Source organism: Zalophus californianus, chromosome 2, assembly GCF_009762305.2.
Source record: "Zalophus californianus isolate mZalCal1 chromosome 2, mZalCal1.pri.v2, whole genome shotgun sequence".
Lineage (NCBI taxonomy): Eukaryota > Metazoa > Chordata > Mammalia > Carnivora > Otariidae > Zalophus > Zalophus californianus.
In genome coordinates, this window is record NC_045596.1 from 91,425,402 (window position 1) to 91,445,856 (window position 20,455).

The 20,455-nt window shown below is 37.3% G+C and overlaps 1 pseudogene; it reads right to left on the minus strand.

Annotated features, from left to right (window-relative positions):
* Nucleotides 1–20,009: 20,009 nt before the first annotated feature.
* LOC113925517 overlaps nt 20,010–20,455 on the minus strand; it is a 34,711-nt pseudogene continuing 34,265 nt past the window's right edge.

Here is a 20,455-nt window from a genome sequence, read left to right on the forward strand (position 1 = left end):
TTCTTTCTTCCTTTCTTCTTCTTCTTTTTGCGTGTATGTGTACCTTTTTTTTTTTTTTTTTTAGATCAGGCCAACCCACTATTGTTCATGTTCTCTTCCTTCTACCACAATTTCATAAAAAAAATACAGAAGGTAAATGGACACTCTTTATCAGCTGTGTTTCAGCTCCTGGTTACTTCTCTGTTCTCACTAGCAAGTGTCAGAAATAGCCGTCTTTTGAAGACCTACAAAATAATAGCTTTGAAATTTTTTTCTTAAAAGGAAAAGTAATAAAGATAGTCAAGTTTATTGCTAGAAATAGCCTAAAAGGGACCTATTTTAGGCCTTCATTTTAATATGGGGAAACTGAGGCTCACAAAAGAATTTTTAATTTGCTTAAATCTATACAAATGATTGTAACACATTTGCACTGATTCCCAATTCAGCATTTTCTCTACCACAAGACTAAGGAGAAGGGCCTGTATTTTTATGAGAAATTGAATCTTTTCTTTGTTTGTTTATAATACAATTATCTCAAACTATTAAACAATAAAGTCAGACTTCTCTTGCATACTGTTTTAAAATCACATATCTTTTTAAAGCTGGGACACAAAACTCTGGTGTATTAAAAGTGAGTGGTTATAGCAATGCTTTGCAAAAAACCATGACCCTGAAATGCCTTCTGAAATCAGTTGAGTAAAGTTAAATTTTGTTTAGCAAACTATATTTTACTTTATTATCTTTCTAACCTGGGTAATGTGAAATAATTACTTAGGCCTCCTGTGAGCCAGGCACTGTGCTGAGTGCTGCCAGCCTTCTAAACAACCCTCAGTAACAGGTATTACAGTACCCATTTTACAAACTAGAAAAATGAGAATTATATTTTAGCAATCCAAGCCCTAAAAGTAAGTGATTGCACTGGGATTCATATTCCGGTCTATACTGATTCAAAGTTCAAGCTGTTTCCATAATATCGGATTGCTTGCATTTATGTAAAGTGTGTATTAAATAAATTAATATTCATATTCAAAATAAACAGTAAAACAGTGAATCTGTTGCATTTGCCTTTAAAATATTACTCAAAGAAAAACTGAGTCTCCTTCCGTGGGACCTACCCTCCACCAAACACAGACTCATAAACACTCAGATACACAGACTTCCTCAGGCACTCAAGTTAGTATGTAAAATCGACTGCTAAGTGACTGAAAATTGCCTGTATTATTGGTTAAAATTCAGGAATGGGTATTGCTTTTATTTCATAATTTTATTGTAATTTCTGGGGCTACTTAAGTAGATGAAAATAGTTCTGAAATAGATTTTTAAATCTATTAATGTATATGATAAATTATAAGAAGTAGATTTAACTTTGTAAGTATTTCCTGGCTTCCAGAATCAAAATATTTATTGGTGATTACCCATAAAAAATATGAGAAAACACAGATTTGGGAATTTGTTCTGTTAATATGAAGATTGTTCATTAAATTAGAATGGCATTTTGGGTCATTGTTTCTAAGTTTAACATGAAAATGAAATCAATTATTTACAGTGGAGAGGGGGTTTATTTGGGGGAGTCTAGAAGTTATTTGTAGATAGACTGATTACATGTTTGCCTATGGCAGTGTTAGTTAAACCTGTCCAGGAACTCACAGTTCTCCTCTCACTCTCAGTGGTCCTGGTCTGTCTGCTATTATGTGGTCACCCGAGGAAAGAAGCACCATGGCCCCACATGCCTTGAGGAACGGAGAACAGAATAAGTTATAAGATGTTTTCACATCTTTCCGAGGAAATTTTGAAAAGCATATTTTGTTTCCCACGTATATTAATATTTGTAATTATTAATATGAAGTCCTTCATATAATAATTTCCTTATATTCCCAAGAACCCTGTTGTTTATTCAAATAATGTTACTCTTACTGTTTACAAGGCGCCTGGGGAAAACAGCCATAATAGGAACATTGCCATCAATGAAACTAAACGTGGTCTTCTCTTCAGCTCTTACCTAAGAGAACAAAAAGAAAGGATCTAACTCACTGGCCCATGTATCAGAGACTTATTTTCTCAGCAATCTGTTGCATAACATAAAACAAATCCTTCTTCTGACACTCCGCAGCAAAAACCAACACCTCCCCAAACAAAACTACCTCTAAACCATTATGCACGTTTTACATTAAAGATATCTTGGACTATGCTGCATTTTTAAAATTAAGTTGATTCATTTTAGAAAAAAATATATTTTTTACTCTGTGGTTAAGATGAAACCTTAACTTTCAGATTCATCTTCATCTAAAATTATCCCCATATAAATGAGAAATGCTGAGAGCGAGTGACCTTGTTGTTGGGGGTGACACTAGAATTTCATGCGCATTTTGATAACCGACATCTAAGGACAGTTTCTGAGGAGCCATTCCTTGTAGATGCAACCCTGGGATTTTTTTTATTAAGACTGTGGTGGTGGTTAGTAAGGAAATCTTACATTGGCATGATAACAAATTAAAAGAGACCAGCTCCCTGCTTCCTAGTACAGAGCCCGATTCCTGCTATTCCTGGGTACAGGAGGTGATGTGTTTGTTAGAATGGAGAGTAAAGATCAGTGTACCAAAAACTTACAGACCAGACGATCTGTCTATTAGAGAAATGTAAGAAAAGGTTTACTTTCTATGCAAACCCTCTGACCTTTGACCCTTGCTAAGCTACACAGAAAACATCCACGTGGGTGTTACTACCTTCAGAAACCTTTAGTAAGCTTTAAGTATTTTATTTATTCAATTAAATCTGTAAATGAATCAACTAAATGTGCTCACTTAGGCAACGGGGCTTATCCGTAACTCTGGGATTTTATTTTGATTTAGGTATGACATCAAATTAAACGGGATTCTTGTTGAAGCTCTTGAGCTGTTTTTGTAGATGTCCACAAAACTGGACGAAGACCTGCTTCATAAGCAGCATATTGACAAGAGGAGGAGGAAGTAAGTGTTCCTCCAAAGGAGCTCCATTCTAGAGAAGCAAATATTCATATTTCATCTGGTAGATTTTTAATTGTGCTCTAAATAAACAGGTCGCTGTTATAGTGTAGACACAATTGAAAGGTTCTCTGTTCCTAAGTCAACAGACTTGCTGCTGCCTTCTGCAGGGGCTGAATTTCCTGGGTGGTCTCTAAGAATTGCCCCGGGAGGTAGGCACTGTCCTAGTCTAATCCGGATGTTACAGAGGTATGTAAAATGGCATGTCTTGCAAGTTTAGTTTATGTGTTGTCTAGTCCTTCACATGGAAAGAGACATTCCTTTAAGCGTTTTTGGAACCTCTGTGGAATGAATGGGCTAGAAAAGCTTCACTAACATTGATTTTCTTAATAAAAGCTTTGAAATGAGACCTGGCACTTTGGTTGAACTAGGAAAATCCGGGCAAGACAGTTGACAAACGTTTAGAATTAGAGTGCAGGTTTGAAATTTGGATGTTGAATCTGGGCCTGACTCTTATTCTACCATAAAGTTTTGTTTGTTTTTGCATACCACAATCATGTTTTGTTGGTTTAAAATTAATTTTAATGTTTAATTTTTTTTTAAATGAGGGAGACCATAACAGGGCATTTGGTGCACAATGTGGTATCACCAATCACCACTTGCCATCAGTTCATCGATGTACTAGATATGTAAAATAATGGGATTAATATTAATCTTTCCACATAGTTGGGAAGAAATGCTGTGAAGAGATACCTCTGAGACCAGACATTTTGGAGCCAAAGGAGATCCCCTCCCAGTCAGATTCCCAATAAGGGAACTGACAGCACCTCGAAATACATACACTGATGTGCCACTCCAGCACCTGTCTTGCTAACAGCCCCAAAGGAACCTGCTTCGGTTAGCCCAGTAAATCAAAATGGCATCTCCCTTAAGAGGTAACTGGAAGGGAAGCTGTCCAAACCATGCATTCCATTCCTTACTGGGCCACCTGGAATTTAAAGTGAAAACGCTGGCTTTTACTTCAAATGCATAAGGAGACTACCTTCTCGGCATGAACTTTCACTCATTTTAGAGAATTAAATAGAGCTTACCAAAGGGTAACCTTCTCTCTTTTTCATGCACCTGCACACATCCCAAATCAAGAGTGCCAAAACTAAATGATCCTTGAAAGCTGGGAAACATTGATGACCTTTTGTGAGTTAAGTCTTCCTGGAAAACATCTGGGAGGAAAGGTCTTGATAATATTAGAATCAATGTCAAAAGAGCTGATAATTTGAGAAAACATTTAAAGATTCAGAATTTATTTCAAACGGAATCTCAAACTCCCGGGAAAGGCTAAACTGGCTGAAATTAAATGAAAAACAAAATGTATTCTTGCCTTGAGCTCTATGGCTGGAGTGAAAAACGCATGCAAAGTAATTATGTGAGGGTTACCAAGATGAATATCCTAATCATTTCTTTCCAAGCAGTTATTTTCGGTCAAAGTGTGCCGCTTCCAATTATTCAAATAAGAAATCCAGTGTAAATGGTTTTAATCCTCTCTAGTCGAATGAATGTGGTGTGGATGTCCTGTGGACACAAACACTCAGTTATCTTTCTTGTTGACGTGCATAAGAAAATTCCGACTGGGCACACATGATTTATTTTTTATATCTGGAGCCGTGCTGTAATCATTCACCCCTTTTCAAGTCTAGTTTGGCAACTTTATCTCGCTTGCAGTTTGCATTTTTTGAAAGTGAAAATATATTCTGCTGCTTTTGATGTGTTGATTGGTAGGAAGGTAAAGACAGCCGCGTGCAGTCTCTGGAGATGGGCTCAGTGGCTAAATGAAGACCTCTAGTGCTTTCTTGTTAGCCAAGATAGATCTACATCCCGATGAACCACAACTGGTCAATAGCAGAGGCTCTCAACGCATGTTCTCAGAAGCCACAAATCAGTTTTCCCTGGACTTAGTTATCGGCATATTGTGCCGTAGGCCATGCCCTGCTGCTGCTTGCCCGACTGTAATTTTCCCCCCAGTGAAGTTTTTAAAGTCACAGGCTGAGACTGTAACCATGCTCTCTTGGCAACAAGCCTGTCACGAGCCTGCCAGATATCAATTGCCCATCAAATAAATTGCTGCTTTAATGTACTCAGCCTCTCGCTATTAAGGAGGTTCAATGCCAGCAGGATTTCCCGCTGTTATGTTTTCCTCCTCCAGAATTTATTTCCAAATGTCTCTTTACCTATGACCGGCATTTATATGATACTAATGTATGTGCAGGAGCTGGCCCACTACGTTTTTAAGTCTCCATTATTTTTGCCTGAAGTATTGCAATAGCCCCCTCATTGGTCTCAACAGAACCAGTCTCTTGCCTACCTAGTCCACCCACACCTTGCTTCCAGAGGCATCTTCCTAAAATACAAATCTAGTCACATTTCTCCTCTTTTTAGAAATTCCCATTGGCTCTCCACAATCTCAGTGGGGCCCCTTGTATCAGAGCCTAAGAGACCCTAAGAAAATAGCATGTTATTAGGGAGAATTCCTTTCTTTGGATACTAGACTGTCCCCTGAAAGCAGTCCAGCGCCTCTCCTTTGTAAAATTATAGTTCGAATTTAGGCCCCAAAGCTATGTTTGAAATACCTGTGTTATTGACTTATGGTGCTGCTTTTAAAAGGATTAGTGGGTTACTTTTGTGGGTGGGAGCCCCATCTCTGGCCATCCCTGATGTGCTCTGGACAGATGGACCCCTAAACACAAATTGTCCCTCCCAGCGAATAAGCTGCTCTCCCCCTGATAGCTGGGCCTTGTCTTCTCAAAGATTTCCATCACACACAGTGCCCTCTAAGAAGAGGCTGCTGTTACTCCATATCCCGGACTCGGCCAGGGTCAATTCTCATCCTCCTCTGCTCTGATGTTCTCGGGTTCTCAGGGTCTCAGGGCAACACCTTCCTCTTCCTCTGCCAATCGGAGCCATTATCCACCACCCTAAACTATTGTGTGAGAGCAGGACACCAAATTTTGAGAGCAATATCAATGCACGTGGGGATCTTGTCTCAAACTGCCCACTCCCCTTCCTCTTCCCCTCCCCAGGACACTCCGGAAGAAGCGAGCTACTCCTAGTTCCCCGAGTGCCCACCTCTTCAAGCCTGTGACTTTGCCTACTATATGCGGTGGTTGCCTTCGCCCGGGTTCTTCCTCTTCTTCATCCGCCTGCTGAGCTCTTGCTCATTCCTTAAGTCTCAACTCAAACATCACCTCTTCTCTGACATTTACAAAGGTTAAAGGAAATTTTTTTTTTTTTTTTAATGAGAGAGGCTTGAGCCTGTTTGGGAAAGAAGGCTGCAGAGTTGGAGAGATTGATCGGCTGGGATAATTGATGGAGCCCAGTCCAGAAGGAGATGATAAAGGTAAGATCAAAAGCACAGAAGGAAAGCATTGTGTGCCTGCTCTTACACACCCCCGTGGATTGTAACCATTTGTTTGCTTACAGCTCTCCTGCTCCAATGGAGTGGTGGCCCAAGCCACCATCCTTTCTTGCTCAGATCACTGTAATAGCCCCTGAAGTGGCCTCCTTATTTGTACTCTGGGTCCACTCTAGAAAAAGCTCGGCACAGCGGCCAATGAATCTTAAAATGCAGTCAGATCTGGCTACTCCCCTGCTCAGAATCTCTCCATCCCATCCCATGTAGACACCAGCGGGCCACAAGCCCCCGCATGATGCACTCCATTCCATCCCCTTTAAGGAGCATATCACCGTCTCATACAATCTTTGCATTACCTATTTGTGTTCTTTATTCAAACCCCCCACTCTAACATGTGAGTTCCATAAAGAAAGTTTCTGTTTACTTTTCCGCTGTATCACCAATAACAGGAACACCTAGTAGGTCTTCACTAGATATGTATTGAATGAATGAATGAATTTTCCCATGGATACCCATACATAAAAATACTATGTATGGGTAGAAGTTGAAAGACTCATAGGATTTGTGTCCTGCATGATTTTGGCAAAAATCCTGGCTACTTCTAACAAAAGTCCCTTTCAATATAATTTCTTGACTACTAACTAAACTTAGTTTATTTCAAGTGCTCCATAATGACACTACAGCTTGTAAGAGAATATGACATTAAGGTTCTTATCCTCACATATCTCATCCTGAATATTCTTATACAACTTCACAAAAAAATGAAAAAAAATTATTCACTAAGAGAAAATAAGCAAAGCTAATGAAATTTGTAATTTACGTTTGGATAACTAAAATAAATGGAGACAACTTCATACCTCTTTGCATGTTTATGTTTCGATTGTTACTATAGCTACAAACTTCCATTATAATTTTTGTTCAGAAAGTTGTCTCCAGTTGATATTCAAATTGTTTTTTCTTTATAATCTATGTTTTACAGAAAGCTGTCATCTTAGCTGAAGGAATCATTTTTATTTTAAACTCTAGAAAAGCGTGTTTCTTAACTGAGCCCATAACCAGTATTAGAGTTTTATCTCTCACGACACGACAGGAATATGCCAACAGAACATTTTCATGCCAAAAGACAGTTATACCTTCTGTGCCGTGAAGAGTGGAGTGGTGGCTGTTTGGGCTTTGAACAACATATCAGTGAAGTCAAGTCACACATTTCTCAATGCCATTACGCAAACAGAGGAAGAATGAAAGCCAGAGCCTGTAAAAGTAATTCTTGGATGTCTTGAGGAGTGTATAAAATGTGCTCTATAATTTTCAGCCTCCTGCAGTGCAAGTGATTAGCTAAAGAAACACTTTGAACCTGTTAGTTGTACATCTTTTAAACCATTTTAAATTATGGAAAAGATAGTCCTCAAGAAATTAATTAAAGTTTTGGACAATAATGCAATCAGGGATATCTGTGTTTGCAGTCTTTTCTCTCTGCTTGCATACATCTTTCTCTGTCAAGTACATCAAACAGCTAATTAGCCCCATTTTAAGAGCTTCACTGCTCACATCACTTAAAAGGATCTCCAGGCTGCCTTCTTAGAGACTTTACACTTTCTTTGTATTGGTTTCCTGAATGCCTCCTAGACTTTGAAAGAATCTATTCTCTACATATCAGAGGAACTTTAAAAGTAGATGGGCTTTCTTTCCCACAGACGAGTTTTCTTTGTTTTCTCACTCATGATCAGCATTTTATAAATAATCTTGTAAAGGTTGGTAAACCTATTCACCTGGTATTTGCTTATTTTAAATACCCTTGGGTTTGCTGAAGACATCTGAAAAACATTAGAATGACTGCTTTTTATTAAGACATGTGGTACCAGAAAAAAAAAAAAATATGAGACTAAAGTGTTGCTTTCATTTAGCATAAAGCGTTACCATGACAAAAGTTCGGTGTTTCAAATACCCATTTTAGAAATAACTACAGGTCACATGATCTACAGATATCACATGTTAGCACATGTTAAAAGTTATAACCATAACTAGAGACAGAATTTCTGACTCACAGCTTCTATTAATCTGAACTATCACATATCATCTCAAGTTGACTATAAAAATAACTCAAGACGCCAGAGTGCTTCAATTAACAGCTGAAATATTGTGATATTTTAACACAGGTGATATAAAGACTCAGAGCCACAAACAGATACATGGCTGTGAGTTATAGCTATTTCCTTGCAGGTTTATTGTTGAGGGCAGATGTAGAGAATGCCTTCTGTCTGCAAAAGCCAACCAAGCAGGGAGGGCAGGGTATGGGTAGGTGAGGGGGTGGATAGAAGTGGATTCCACTTATACTGTTTCTTGATCATTTAAATATATGTATGAATATGACCTGGGGTGGGAGAGGCGACAGGCAGGCCAAGAACACCCGGGAGTATTTGAGATAGGGAACTGTGCAGTATCTTGAGTAGAACAAGGTGCCCAGAGGAGCCAAATAGACATTTGTGAAATAACTACAGCAGTAATATTAGACACCCACCATGACATTGGTGTGGTTGAAGCATGATTTTAAATGTAAATACATTAAGTCATTGAATCTTTGCAACAACCTTTTGAGGTCGGTTCTATTCTTAAATATTATCACCGACTTATCAACAGAATACCTGAGCTGCAGCGAGTTTAAGCAACTTGCTCAAGGTCACACATCCACTAAATGGTGGGTTTTGGATTTGACCCCAGGCACATGGGTTCCAGAGTGCTGCAGTCCTACAATCTTGAAAACAGAATGAAAGACAGAAATGATGGCGGGAGGGTGGCAGAGATGGAAATGGGAGGTGAAGGAGGAAGGGAGAGAAGAAAAGAAGACCAAATTGAGGCTAGAAAAGAAGCTATTTGTTTAGTGACACCTAATATTACAACTTTAATGGAAGGTCAGAATGTTTAAGGAGTAAAGGAAGGAATGGTGGGAAAAAGATTTCCCTAAGGAGTATGATATTTGACCTATGCTTTTGAAGTGAATCATGCTGGATTTAAGACTTTTTTGCCTTAAAATTTCATTAAAACTGAACCCCTAACTAGTATTAATGCTTACTAAAGTATATTTTCATACCAAGCAGAAAATGATTTCAACAAAAATAAATATTATGGTTTCAAAGGAGAGGGAATGAAAGCCAGGTTGATACATGAACTATCCAAATAAAGTGAAGAAAAATAAAAACACATGAACACTTAAAGTTTTGCTCATATTTTCCTAGGAGCATGCTCATAAGTCCTTTTTTTTTTTTTTCAGAAGTATGCTATCAAGACTTTAAGGCTGGCCTCATGCAGGTATGTCTAAAAAGAACAATAAGCAAGAAGTAGTCTTCAATGCTTACAATAACACGAAACTGAAAATATTTGTAGGTTGGCAGCTGCTGAGCCTCGGCCTATTTTTCATTGTGCTCTCTTTGGCAAACGCATTTGTGAGAAATGAGTTTCCACTTTATCTGGCTTCAGTGCCCTGAATTGGTGGTGTCTGGGCATTAGGTGTTCTGAGCAACCCATAGCCATGGAAATGATTTAGGAACAATGCTGGCTAGAAGTTACATAAATTGTCATCCAGTATGTACATCTCACTACAAAGTTGAGGAAATTTGTCCCCTAGAAGCTAGGATTATTCATAAATTCAACCAACCCACACTTCTTGAGTGCCTACCATGTGCTAGGCACTGTTCTAGACATTGAGTTGGAGTATTTGTTTAAGGTCACGTGGCTAATGCGTGGTGGGCAGGAAAAGTAAGATTTTTTGTCACTCTGTCTAGTGCACTGTTGAATCATTCAGTTCCCCACTTTCGAGGTTGTTTTCTCAACTTGGTTTTGAAAAGGTGTCTGATTATCTGGTTTGTCATGACTGTCCAATTTCTAGATGGTTGCTTCTTGCTATTTATTTTCCATAGAGGGCCAGCCTAGAGACATTTTTTTATTTGAAGAGCAGGTCACTGCTGGGAATTTGGATTTTGTCCTCCATGTCTTATCATCCAGTTTAGTACTAAATATAGCTTAAAATTCATATCAATACAACTTCTGGGGATATAGGTCCTAACTGCAGCAACTAGAAACAGTCACTGGTAGTAGATGGTTTTTGCTGCCTCTGTATGCATTTAATATTATATGTTTAGTTTTTCAAGGAGTTTTCTATATGTGAAAGAAGTTATCCAAGCATGATATGTGATCTTTGTTACAGCATTCCAATTATAAGATAACTTGATTCAAAGCTTCCCTTAAACTTGATATACTTCTACATTTGACTCACTATTGGAGGGATCAGTATTGAATCCAGGTCTGTCTGACTTCAGCGCTTTCCTCCCCCACGTTGATTGCTGAGATATAATATTATTTTTTTGCATTATTATTGGACCTCCTACCTCTTCACCTTGTCTATTTCACCAGTAATAAAAATTTCTATCCTGTTCACCAAGGTTAACCTGTGTACATTTGGGACCCCAGATCTTTCATTTCTTCCTAGAGTGGGGCTGTATCTTCTATTATCAATGCAAACAACTACTGCTAATGCATAAGTATTAATAGCTGTATTATTATATGGTTGGCTAATATTTGTTAGGTAATAGAGTAAATCAACTAATAATTTCATAATTGTTCCTAAAACATATATGACATGCATCAATGTGTCTATATCTATATCTGTCTATATTTTTTGCTCACCTTTTCGGTGTCCAATATCTTCTTGCTAGTTTTAAGTGCATTGATCATATTGATGAGGATCTTTTTGAAACATACTTATGTATTTTATTGTTATTGTCTATTAGTAAAACTATTGAATGGCACTTTGTCAGTAGCACACTGATACAAATCATATTTAATTTCTGGACATAGAGATATCAATTCACTTGCCAGTAGGTTTTTAGTAGTTATTCAGCCAATTATTTTTCCTCTGAGGCAACCATATTTTTTCCTGCTTTACAAAGGAACTTTACGAGATTTGGGTGAGGCAAATTTTGCAGGACTCCATTTCAGCATGGAGACTAAACAGCACAGAGTTGACCATATTGTGATCCATGCTGATCCTTTGGTTTAGTAACTGGTTACTGACTGATTCCTGTGACCAAGCCCCCACCTTAAATCTTTGTTTCACTTAGTTCCTATTTTGTTCTTCCATGTTTGAGTCTGTGCCTTGAACCTGCTTTAACCTTGAACCTGGCTGATTATATAGTTCCTCTGGAATAGTCCTTTGTCCTTGCAGCTCCTCTGTGAGGCTGGGATTATGTTTCTGAATCCCCAACTGGGAACAGTGACCATGTATTCCCATAGCTCTTGAATTTTAACCACATGCTTGCCTTCTTTGGCTTTATTAGTGGACATTTCACAAAATATCATCATTATGGTTTTACTTACGTAAAGTAAGTAGTTTTATAGTTATGATTTCAACCTCCAAAGATCAGGGGCAGTCTATGTGCTATATATATATATATATATATATATATATATATATATATGTGATAATAGTGGTTGCTTAGGTAATGTTTATTGAATGGTTCAAATAAAAAATAATTTCTGCAAATTTTCTATTTTTAGAGTATATGCTGCCTTGTTTGACCTCCATGCTATTATACCAATTGTTACCACTCCTGGACCTCCCTGGTCACTAACACATATCACTTACTGCCACTCTCAATTTCTGACTTTCACTTCCTAAAAGTTGCTGCATTGTTCTCAAGCACGTGATTCACAATAGTAGGTGAACTTACTTTCCAGCCTCTTAGTTCCAGACTCTTCTGAATAGTCTCTACATTGCAGTGCCTACAAAACTCAGAGTTCCTATTCTGATATATTAATTTTACTATTAGTTAACATGTTTGACTATTTACTCTGAACCATGCTCTATTTTTTAAAAAGATTCTATTTATTTATTTTTACATGCAGGCGAGAGAGAGAGAGAGAGTAGGAGGGAAAGAGGGAGAAGCAGGCTCCCCGCTGAGCAGGGACCCTGATGCAGGACTCAATCCCAGGGTCCTGGGATCATGACCAAGCCGAAGGCAGACACTTAACTGACTGAGCCACCCAGGTCCTCCTAACCAGGAACTATTCTAAATGCCTGTGCTATAGTTATAAAAACTGCTCATCTAATTCTAAAAAATTAGGTTCATACAAATTCTATTGAGCCCAATTAGGGTAATTTTCATGTAAATTTCATTAGATTTGAACAATTACAAGGTCATGTTCACCAGGCAACATATACATAATAGGAAATCCAAGAACTTTCATGTTTACTATAGCTTTTATTATAGCAATTAAATTTTCTGTTCTAAGATTCTGACCCAAGGATTTGCTCTAAATGGTGCAAAAGAAGAAAAACGAATATATCAATCTGCTTTTGTGTTCACAGGCTTCTTTTGTCCCCCATGCCTATTGTTAAGTCTAAACTTGTGAGTTTTCACATCATCTCTACACACAAAAGAACCTTATGAACATATCTAAAAATTATTCTGGAGTTAATAACATTTATCATAATTGCTTCATGATTGCCTTTTGTAAATTTCTAACTGGAATTGGACATTCTTTATAATCAGGATGACGTGTAATGTTTTACCCTAAAATTTTAAAATACCAGGTAGAAGAGTGTATACTCAATGAAGGACATTGAGAAAATGTCATGACTACTGAGCTCAGTCTGTGGTATTTTCTTCTGCCAACAATGGCAGCAACTCTGAAGTGACATGAAATGAACAAGATTATAATTATTATCAAAATAAATCCTAAAAAGATGGACATATTCATTTTAGTTTTCAAGACAAAATACAGTAAAAAGAATGATTAAAAGGTAGAGATTTTATAATTCCAAGGACAAATTCATCATATACTGCAAATATTACAACAGAGGGGATTGACATCATGATAGGTTTGCCTCAAATCTATTATCTTTCAGTTAATGATACCTATCATGATGGAAATTTGAAACCCTAAAGTAACACATCAAGTTGTTCGCTTGGTTTGTAACTGGAATTCTTTATTCTAAATTTGGAATGAGAGTTATTATTTTATTTCCAGCATTGATGAGACTCCCGGAATAGCTGAAATAATTCTGAAAGAAGCACATACCCAGAATAATAATAGTAATGTGCTCAGATGTCAAATAGTCTTTCTTTGGTACTACTAAATCCTTAAAGTAAAAATTTACGTAATCATTTCATTTCCAGTGTAGCTGAAACACATTTATATTCAAGCTATTATGAGTTGTAGACTGCCCTGGAGATTTCTATGAGGAGGGTCTTGGTGACAAGAATATGTAAGAAGACATTCTCATCTGCCAGTCCAATTCATGCCACATCAGAAATGTGAAAGAATTTACAACCTACAAGTGTAACTATTGAGTTTATTAGCCAAATGCTTAAAACAAATGTACCTCTAATTGGATATCAATAATTATCATAAGCTTGGAATATTTGTATACTGATAGCTGCCAAAATAAAACATAAAGTCAATTCTAATTGTATGATCAATATATCATACATCGATGTTTTCATGTGAGGGATAAAACATATTTGGTGAAAAATAATAAGCTGCTTTTGGTAGAAGAGTTTGACTTCCATTTGAAAGCAGTAATTTTTTCCTTAGTATTTCTTCCACTTTGAAGTATATTTTTAAAAATAATATGTCCTAGTTATCTTTCTATCTCATTTTTTATAGAATGGCTTTTTTCTTTTTTTTAAATAGGGACAAAATCTTCCATTGTACACATGCACAATGATTTATTTAACTGGGTTCCTACATTAACTGTACTTAAGATGTTTCCAATCATTAGTCATTAGAAGTAATGCTTTAATGAATGACTTACACATATATTGTTTTCTCATGTGCAAGTGAATCTGCCCATACATTTACGTGTGAGATAGCTGAATCAAAAACTAAATGCAATTGTTAGTTTGGTGAATATTTCCCAGTTGAGCTCCATGAGATTGGTTTTGTTTGTTTTTTCCATTTCACATTCCTTCTAGAAATGTATAAGCCATGTATGAGACTCCCACCAAAAATGCAGTAGTTTTAATCTGAATTTATTTTATTATTAATGAGGTTGAACCCCCTTTCTTATGTCTCAGAGCATTTGTATTTCTTTTTTTCTTTTTCATTTTTTTTAAGGTTTTCTTTTTAAGTAATCTCTACACCCAAAACCGGGCTTGAACTTACAACCCTGAGAACAAGAGTTAAATGCTCCACAGACTGAGCCAAATCCCCTTTTATGTCTTGTCACACTTAATGTCACATTTTGAATTTACCCTTTTGAAATTTCTTTTTTTTTTAATTTTTTTTATTTTTTTTTTAAAGATTTTATTTATTTATTTGACAGAGAGAGACACAGCGAGGGAGGGAACACAAGCAGGGGGAGTGGGAGAGGGAGAAGCAGGCTTCCCGCCGAGCAGGGAGCCCGATGCGGGGCTCGATCCCAGGACCCTGGGACCACGACCTGAGCCGAAGGCAGACGCTTAACGACTGAGCCACCCAGGCGCCCCTTGAAATTTCGAATTAGTGATTCTATGGCTAATTCTCTAGTTCTCCATTTGGACTTACACTTCTAAAAAACTAGACTTCATGTTGACATTTTTTAATAGATTTTATTTATTTGTTTATTTATTTATTTATTTGAGAGAGAAAGCATGCATACAAATGTGGGGAGGGAGGGGGACATGTAGATTCCACACTGAGCATGGAGCCCTCCACAGGGCTCCATTTCACCACCCTGAGATCATGACCTGAGCCAAAATCAAGAGTATGGCTCTTAACCAGCTGAGCCACCCAGGTGCCCCCTTGTGTTGATTTTGACCCTTCTCCATGCTGGCAATATGTCTTAGGGATCTTGTGTAATGCTTCCCCTCACAGTGCTCTCTCTGCACCAACTCTTGACCATCTCGTCTACTCTGCTCTTGTGGTGCTAAGGGCATAAGTGAGAGAATAGAGATAAGTTTCCAGGTAGGAGTGGTGGGACTGGGTGTTGTTCAGGAATATTTCTGACCTGATATAAAGAGGCTTCTACATAACATAATAAAATAAATTAAAAAAATAAACTAAAAAAAAAGAGGCTTCCTTCTTAAATCAATAGATTAATACGAAGGTCTCTTTGGGGTCTCAAGATAAATTATTCAATGGAAAGTGATCTGTCTTAATAATAAGATTAGGCACAAAAGCTAGAAAAGTCTCGGTCTCTTCATAAGGGTTTTGCATCTTAGTTTTACTTAATTATAAGGAAATCTTTGAAATGATGATGGAATTTGATTCCTATTCAGAGATTTTAGTATCCGCATTAGTGTCTCATGGCAAACACCTAGGTTTGAATTTTAGCTTCAATCCTTCCTAGGAGCGATCTCGGGCATGTTACTTAAATGATCTCGGCTTTAGTTTCCTCAAGAAGTAAAATGGGGCTATTAATAGTTTTAATCACTTTGGATTATTGAATATTAAGTTAAATAATGAATATAAATTGCTTAGGATAGTACCTGCCATACCCTAAACAAATCCTAAATGAGAGATGATAAATAAATAGGTAATAGCTAAATAACAGATAATAAATAAATAATATTTGTTATGAATAATATTAATAATATTAGATTTACTGGTAAAGGCAATAAACAAAGTAAGTCACTTTGAACAAAGTTAAAAATCTGTAAAAAGTGAGATTCTGATGCTTATTACATTTTTAACATTCAACATTCAGGTTCTTAAATCAAAGGTAATAGTTAAATTAGTTTGTAGAATGACACTTATTCAAAATTACCATCTAACCATCTAACTTACTTTTATTACTTAAAGAATGGTGCTGTGTATTCAAGAATTTAATTATTAATCATGTAGCTTGTTACAATTTTTCAGGTGTTAATCTATAGTAAAGGAATGTTATTTCCTTGAAAAAATATATTTGTGTCATCACTTGATGACTTTTTAAGTTTCATTTATTTAAAAATTGGAAATATAACTAATTTTTTATCTTGATTCATAAAAAGTGAAGAAAAAATTTTCGTGAAACAAAATGTTGCTTTTGTATGTATTGTGCTCTGATCTATTATATTCTCTTCCTTTTCAACCCATTTTATTTTATGCTTTTTAAAAAAGATTTTATTTGTTTATTTAAGAGGGAGAGGGAGAGAGAGGGGTTGATTGGGGGAGGGGCAGAGGGAGAGCATGAAGCAGACTCCCTGCTGAGCAGGGAGCCTGACATGGGCCTTGATCCCCCTGAGCCAAAAGCAGATGCTCAACCGATTGAGTCACCCAAGCACCCTTATTTTATGCTTTTCAAGTAAAGGGCATGTCTACTAAATTGGTTTCACAAACTACTAACCATTGGTAATCTGCAGTTTGAAAAATACTACCTAAAGCACATCTTAAAGAATCTTAGTAGCTTATAACAATTTTTTTTGAAAAGTTCAATTCTAAACTAAACTTAAAAACTTTGTGGCTTTAATCAAGTTAAATGGGTTTCTCTAGTAAAAGACTTCTCAGGGTTTAGTATCCTAGTTAAGAATTTACAAAAAGAAGAAGCGGGCGCCTGGGTGGCTCAGTTGGTTAAGCGACTGCCTTCGGCTCAGGTCATGATCCTGAAGTCCCGGGATCGAGTCCCACATCGGACTCCCCGCTCAGCGGGGAGTCTGCTTCTCCCTCTGACCCTGCTCTCTCTCTCTCAAGTAAATAAATAAAATCTTTTAAAAAAATTAAAAAAAAGAATTTACAAGAAGAGGGTTGATACAAAATACAGCATTTTCTAATTGTATGTGGGACTGTGCAACAGACAGAACACCTTTGGCTCTTCCTTCCGTTCTTCCTGCCTCCCTTCTTTCCAGTCTTCCTATTTTGTTTCTTCTTTCCTACCTTTCTTTATTTCCAGGGAGCAGTTTGTAGGAAATAGACTGCATGTATTTTCACATCCTTCCACCCCCCCAAAAAAATCCCAGGTTACTCTTGGCTATAACATCCTACTGTTTGCATTTTTTATTTGCCCAAATCACACATTTCCATGCGTTAACTTTGAATTTGTCAAATAAAATTGCTCTAACTCTCTGGAAGCATCAACTCTTTAATTATTTTTTCTCATCAAACACTTTTATTTTCTATTTCTTATGGTAGGATCGTCATAAATTGTACATTCTGCCCATGTTCACATTATAAAGTCACATCTACATCATAAATAAAGATTTACTGTTATAACCCTTTAGTCTATTTAGATGCCAGCTATATTTACTGAGTCCACTTGATAGTATTCTACAGACCAGAGAAACAGTCACATTGTTTTAAATCAATAAGTAATTACCATTTAGTTGTACAGGAACAGAAAATAAAGAAATAAAAGATCCAAACTAACATTTATTGAGTACCTACTATATACCAAAGTTCTTTTCCTTACAAATGTTACATCAGTTAATTCTGCTACATTAAAAAATAAAACAAAACAAAGCCTGGTGATTTAAAATAGCAGTGGTTTGTTACATCCACAGTTCCCTACAGGTTGGTTGGGCTTAGCCAGACAATTCTTCTGTTGGTTTTGCCTACAGTCAGTCATGTGACGGCAGCCTTTTGGCAGCTCATCTGTAGAGCATCAAAAATGGCCCCCCAGCATATCTGAGGCATTGATGCTGCCTCTTGTCTGGGTCCCTTTCCGCATGTGGTCTCATGATTGAAGACCTCTGAGGCCGAGGCTTGAGAATTCTCAATTCTGCCACCTTCTGTTGTTCAAAGTAAGTCACAGGCCCGCCCAGATAGAAGGCCCCTACCTCTTGATGAGAGTAGCTGGGAAATATCGTGTCTGTGTTTTCCCATACACCACAGTGATTTCAAATAATATCTTTATAAGAATGCTATAAGATGGTTAGAAAGATAACTATTTTAAAGCAGAAACTTCAAAGGGAGTTGGAGTAAAAAGCATCTATTCCTGATGAAAAAGAAGTGGTAGCTTATAAAATACATAATATAGAGTAAACAATATTCTATGCAAGGCTTTACTCTTCAACTTAAAAAAAATGTTTAAGGAAAACAAGTTATGATTCATTTCTTTTGTGGGAGTAAGGGCAATTTCGTAGAAAAAGCAGAAGCTATAGAATTATAGAATCTGGATTTGTACACTGCTCCTCCAATGACCAGTTATGTGATCTAAGTCTAGCAGAACACAAAGTTTCTTCAGAAGGATTTAGGTAAAAATTAAATGAAATAATTTTGGAATAGCATCAGCATTCAGTAAATAATAACCATTGCCCGTCTTTTGCTCTATCACTTTGGACTTTGTTAATATCTTTTAAACAAAACTCAACTTCATATTGCTTTCTCCCTAACCTTTTCTACTGACTTAAAGTATAGATTAAGTAAAGAAGGATATAAGATACATTTTATGTCTTTTCCTTTGATTTAAAATGTTATGGTAGGGGCGCCTGGGTGGCTCAGTCGGGTAAGTGTCTGCCTTCGGCTCAGGTCATGATCCCAGGGTCCTGGGATTGAGGCTCCCTGCTCAGTGGAGAGCCTGCTTCTCCCTCTCCCTCTGCTGCTCCCCCTGCTTGTGCTCTCTCTCACACTCTCTCTCTGTCAATAAATAAATAAAATCTTTAAAAAGTAAAATAAAATAAAATGTGATGGTAGAGAGAATGGAAAGAGAAAAATATTTTTTAACTTTTATTTTCAAAATGAGCAGCGAAGCACCATTTAAAAATCAACAGCTCAAAATCATTTTTAAGTGTATGTATATATGTGTTAGGAGATGGTGATTATACTATTAAATTATAAATGTTTTCGATAGAGATATTAAATTTTTAAAAATCAAAACATAATTTAGTTTGACACATAACAACTAGCACTTCAGTACTTCTGGAGGAAGTCTAGCCATATGCCAAACTTGGGAAACTTTGGTGGTATTATCACACCACCAGCACTCCAATTGGGAGATACAGAGAGAAGGATATGGGAACTTAAAGTGAATTTGATATTTTTTAACCAAAAAACAAAATGAAATATAAGACACCCAACTGTGGTAAGGGAAGGAGAAAGGCTTCCGGTAGATCTCAAGGCACCTCTAAGGTAGAAAACAATTAAGGTACTTGCCTGGACTACCTTCCAAGGTGCTGATTCAGGATTTGTGTAAAGGAATCCTGTTAGGTATGATGGTCTTGTCTTCCTAAATGGTTCCATCTATCCTCTTTTGTTTGTTTATGTCTATCTTCCGCTGCACCTTTGCTCTGTAGGAAAAAAGGATGGTTTGTTGTTGCAGGGGGAAGGTGTATACTATGTATACTGTAAAGTGTGAAATGAGACCGTGGGTTTATGTTGGGGGATTCTAATAAATATGTCAGTCCACGTCAGGGAGAGAATCATCTTCCTGAATGATGTGAGAGGGGATCAGTGACAGTGGGTAGGGCAAAGGCAGTGACCGGTCATTCTTGCGGGGTCCTGGTGGTAGCATCACTTCGGTGACTGCCCGATGCTGGGCCTGAACCTGTGCCAGGGCACTAGGAGGCAGAGGGGGAATAACAATGAAAGACACTAGCCCAAGAGACTGTCAGGAGCTACAGGAAGGCTCCTGAGACCACCAGGAAGTCTTATGGAGGCCAGGCCTACAAGAAAAAACTGCTCTGGTCACCTTAATTTGTGACCGTTCCTACCCCATCCCCTCAAAATCAAGATGAATGAGACAAGCCAGGATTTACACTTAACGTTATTATGTCTCAGAACATCTCTCGTAAAATATTTGTAACCGTCTGAAACGCAGAGGAGTGCCATTTACCAGAATCAATTACCAGGGCTTCAAAAGTGACCCTCATTCCAGGGAAGGCAATGAAGGTAATCTGAGTTTTAAAGACATGGCTGAGAGCTGTAGGATCTGTTCCGTAGCCGCTTCCTGGCAATAGCCACAAACACAAAATGTTATAGCCTCGCCTTCAGTTTTTATTCTTGGCTGTTACAGACCTATGGCTTGCATTATATTTAGATAAATAATATTGATACCCTTTTATTAAATTTGTTTTTTTTTTAATTTTTGCTTTTTTAGACGTCTTTTGGAATAGATCTATATGCAGCGTGTCCGGTAATACTGAGAGTCCTACCTTCCATGAGTCCATGCCATCGCATGATGAAACGCTCTATTTATATTAAAATGAAGGTGTTCCTAGGG